This window comes from Octopus bimaculoides, chromosome 5, assembly GCF_001194135.2.
Source record: "Octopus bimaculoides isolate UCB-OBI-ISO-001 chromosome 5, ASM119413v2, whole genome shotgun sequence".
In the NCBI taxonomy this organism is placed as follows: Eukaryota; Metazoa; Mollusca; class Cephalopoda; order Octopoda; family Octopodidae; genus Octopus; species Octopus bimaculoides.
In genome coordinates, this window is record NC_068985.1 from 46,956,390 (window position 1) to 46,961,809 (window position 5,420).

Here is a 5,420-nt window from a genome sequence, read left to right on the forward strand (position 1 = left end):
GTGTGTGTATGTATGTATGTATGCATGCATTCGTTTCCAGAATTTCAGCTTATAGATTATAAATATCCAACGAATTTTAAAATTCTAATCCGTTGAGCATAGAAACTTTATTCTTTACATCCAATTAAAAGATACACGCGATGTTTGTATTACAGACTAGAATTGTGTTCCTCGAATTCTTGTGTCTGTAGTGTATGCTATTTCTACTACTACTAATCCATACTTCTAAAGGCATACGGACTGAAATTTGGGGTGAGAGGTCTAGTCGGTTACAACGACCCCAGTGTCTCACTGGTACTTAATTTATCGACCCCGAAAGGATGAAAGGCAAAGCTGACCTCGGCAGAATTTGGACTCAGAACATAAAGACAGCCGAAATGCCGCAAAATATTTTGCTCGGAGTGTTAACGTTCCTGCTAGCTCGCCGCCTTGTAAACGATTCAAAATTTTGAGTGAAATTAGTTAACAGGTATTTGTACAAAATACAAAGGATGTGTGTATGTATGCATAGCATATATATGAAAAACACAAGATACATCTTATACACCACCCTCACGAGCTTAGTTGCTCCATTGTGTATACCAGACTTTGTCTTATATTTGCTCCAGATATTATAACCGGTAATACTGCTAAGTGCATTAGTAACCACACCATAGTACTGGAAGTAAGCAAAGCGTAAGATGGTTAAAAAAAACAGAAAATGTCACCTACGGAAGTTGAACCCCGCATCTGCCGTATACAGTTTGACTGTGACAGCGCTATATGAAAAACACTCACTCTTCCTTCTATCTATTCCCAATTGAACTTAGCATGTGTGTATGGGCCAGCTACAATTGTTTATCTTGATTAGTATTGCTCAAATCTAGGATTTTTCATAACCTGTGTGTGAGAGTATTTTAGCGTGAGATGGCAAGATATAGTTTCGACAATATAAAATAAAATAATTTGCGGTGGTATGATAATACTTCTCAGTTGTTCGACGTTCTTAATGTTACTGCCAGACCTCCGTCGCCAAATAATAAGTGCCTCTAACGTACGCCGAGGAACTTAAATTTAGTGGAAGGGGTGTCACTCGAATATGTTGACTTTACTCATCACTAGTAGTTTATATGATCGACCCTTGGAAAGATTGTAAGCAAAGCTGACATCGGTAGTATTTGAAACCAAAATTTAAAAGAGATATTTCAACCGGAGAAAATCCTGCAGGGGATTTTAAAGCAAAATTGTAAATATTCTGCCAACCCACCGCCATAATCTCTGCAATAATTGTAATAATTTCTATCTGACGTACAAAGCTAGAAATGTATAGAAAGCATTTACAATCTCTAATACTTATTTAACTATTTATCGTGCGTGAATGAAATATTTTGGCAATGAAACTAGCGCTGTTCTGGTGGTAGTGTACAAATCTGGAACTGGAAAATAGATTAGTAAATTGTAGTGTACACGCACACATTATGTATATGTTTGTATGTACGTACGTATTTATGTATGTGTGTATGTATGTATATCTATAATGTATATGTTTATGTATATATATATATATATATATATATATATATATATAAGGTAAGATCAATTCCTTAACTTTTGGATTATATATATGTGTACGTATGTATGTGTGTGTGTATGTTTGTGTGTGTGTGTAATATTTCTTTCCTTCCTTTATGCATTTCAGCTGAAAGAATGTGCCCATGCTGGAGCATCGTCAGTATTCTCACCTTTTCAATGGCCACTCTTGTCTGATTGACTTTTGCCGAAAAAAGGGAGCTTGTATAGCTCCCCTCTTTTGAATTTTTTGCAGTAGGGGTCGTCTGGGATCTTGGAGAGCAGGAGTTCAAACATCTGCCCCTACTCCATGTAGATCTCTAAGACGTTTTGGCACGATATTAAACAGCTATTGCATTCTAGACAGGATGAAAGAAACCTTTGGAATAGTGTAGTAACTTCCAGTCCGGGGTCTAGTATAGCTCTCGATACCAAAGTTCGGTGCCCACATCTGTTGGATCCATATGTATATCGCTGCATATCTCTCCCGTCTCTCCCAGCAGCTCAACTGTTCCAATGTTACAATCTTCTGGGTGTAGCACCGATGAACGGCCTATTAATTCCGCTATTAATTTGACATTGTACAGAGACCACAGTAGAGAGCAGTAGTTCAGACTGCTGAAATCAAATATCCTCCATAGAACCGTATAGTTTCCTTCCCCGTTGTTTAAAAAATTTCTCCGAATCCTTCTGGTCATTCTCCTGCGTGTTGTCAACGTCTTAGTGATATATACTCGAAAGGAGACCTTGTTACATCAATCCCAGATCACGCACTGTACTTGACTCTGGGATCACCGCACTTATTGGTCCAAAATATCTTTGTGCTAAGAGAGCTTGGAATTTTCCTACATAAAATTGCATGCTGTTTTGTTCAGCCCATTTATATATGGTATCTATTGAATATATATAAATACCATATATATAATGTGTTGCCTGGATAAGTGATGGCATGTCCGAGAGAGCCGTCATAAACTGCAGTAGTCCCGATAGAATTCCTTGCGGTGTTTCACTCAGTATTACTCTGACTTTGGAGAGACCCATTGGCTGCCACAGCATGGCTTCTATCTTTTAAGATGTCATTTCACTTCTCTCTCCGTTTTTCTTTACTATGGTGAATCTCCATGGTTTGTGATATACCATTCTGCGATGAACCTATGAAAGGTATTTACAAAATTGAGATATATCACATCCACGTTTGAATGATTCATAAATTGTTTCAACGCACGGTCTGCAGAAGCTGTGAAAGGCAGCTTCCTCCTGAGTGGAAGTCATGCAGAGTGTCGGGGGTAAATCGTTATCTTCTAGGAATGCGATCAGCTTTCTTCTGATAATACGTCCCATAACTCTGGTGACATGTGAAGTTAGAGAGACAGGCAATTAACTTTTAGCGTCTTCTCTGCTACCTCCTTTATGTATAGGACATATTATACCTTCCTGTAATTTTCTGGGAAGTTTTGCCTTTGGAAGGAAGCTTTCAAAGAGGATCTGCAGTAGTCTTGCTAGAACCCTTCAGAATTTCTTTTGGAAGATTGCTGGGAATCCATCATGGCCTGTGGCTGAGTTTAAACATATTTCATCTCTGGCTGATATTGCATCTATTTCCATAATCGTCATTTCTTTGTGTAGAACTGTGTTGCCGAAGAACTCATCAGGCAGAGTAATTTTCAAGTGTCCCATAGGAGTTGTGAAAACAATTTTGTATTGCACATTCAGTATTTCATTTATCCTCTGTGTGGTTTTGCAATAAGTGGGCCATTTTCTTCGAACGGTGGCCCTATCTTGTACCGCACTGAATCAGACTCTTTTGCAAATCTAAAGTCGGCCTTATGGCTTGTCTTTATATTTTTACAGCTCTGGATTCTTTTTCTTTCGAAATTGCAGTGTTTGAGTTCACTTTCAGTTTCAACCAGTGTTTCTTCGAGGTAGAATTCTTCACTATTTTTTAGAGGACCATTTAGAATATTTGAGATCATTGCTCGTCATCTCAATAGAATCTTCCTATCCCTGAGAATTATGCTTTCCTGCCGGTTTGGCATTGTTTCTGGAGAAAACTTACTGCATATGTCATACCCGATTGTCATAAAGCATTGCAGTATCTTGAACTAGTAGCAATTCAGTAATGTAAACAGTATTAGTATCATATACTTTTCGTACCTGTGTTGTTTAAACGCAAAGAGCTGCGGATTTCCGTCCAAGAAAGATGCATTTAAAAACTTGTAGTCCCATAATAGTATTTACACATCTTGTATATACTTCAGACTAGGGACATCAAATTCGTTTCGAAACTGAGGTAAGTCTCTAGCATTGATAAACAGTAAAAACTGTCGAACACTGGTGTCTGCTTCTCTCGTCTTCACTTGTACAACGATTTTTAACACTATACATTTCCCGGAGTAAAAACCACAGCTCCTCGCGTTTAAACAACATACATGCGTCAAGTACATTGTTATACATACATGTATACCTATCTACCTACATACATACATACATAATTACATACACACATACATGCATACACACACACACACACACATATATATATATATATATACATACATATGTGTATACATGTGTGTGTGTGTATGTATGTATGTATATATATATATATATATATATATATATATATATATATATATATATATATATATATATATATATATATGTATATATATATATATATGTGTATGTATATATATGTATGTATATGCATATATATGTATATATATACATATATATATATATGTATATATAGATATATATGTGTGTATGTATGTATATGTATATATATATGTATGTATGTATGTATGTATGTATGTATATATATATATATATATATATATACATATATATATGTCACAATATATTTGTCTGTCATGTATGACTTTTTAGATCTATATATGTATATATACATATATTCGTACGTATTGCATATATATACATATTATGTTTATGGATATGTGTGTGAGTATAGGTATGTATATAAATACATATATGTATACATTTATTGGCTTAGTCATTCTGTTTACATGTTTTTCTTATTTTTTATCTTTTTTTTATTTTTTCATTCATCCATTTATTCATTCTCACTTCAATATTTCTCTCTTTTTGATGCTGAAGCTTCTGGATAAGTAACAACGTATAGATTACTGTGGCCGCTCTCCCCACTAGAGAGACGTCCGGACATTAATTGGTGCTATGAATGATATATTGCTGATTGGCATAATGTCCGTAGCATTAACCTTTGCCAGATAACTGCCCACCAAGCTAAATCGAACACCACGTTAGTAGCAATTACACCGCAACATCGATCATTAGTAATATCGATTAGGTTTTTTCTTATTTCATCTTTAGCTCTCTTGCCTTCATCTAACTTTGCTTGAAGCCTATGTTTAGGTCAAGTCTCAATCAGAAACTTCTCTCGTTTCCCGCCAAAGTGCCAAAAGAAGAGAACAGTAATTGGCCTATATAAATGTAAGCGAATTTCACAACAGATTTAAATGAGTACCTTCACGGGCACACACGCACACACACCAGCACACACGCACACGCGCACATATACATACACATACACACGTACCAACAAATACAAATGCATGATAACATAAACCCACTCATACGATAATCATGTTTTCCTGTTATGTGGAAGATCAGTAGGGATGTGAAGTTTCTTTCCACCTACGCACACTGCGGAGGTTTAATATGAAGATCAGCTGAATAAAGCTATCATTTCATGCATGTATGCTAGTGAGAATGATGAATGTACGTGTACATAAATTATATTTGTATGTATATATAAGCATATATACATGTATGTATGTATGTATGTATGTATGTATTTATGTATGTATGCATGTATATGTATATGTATGTAT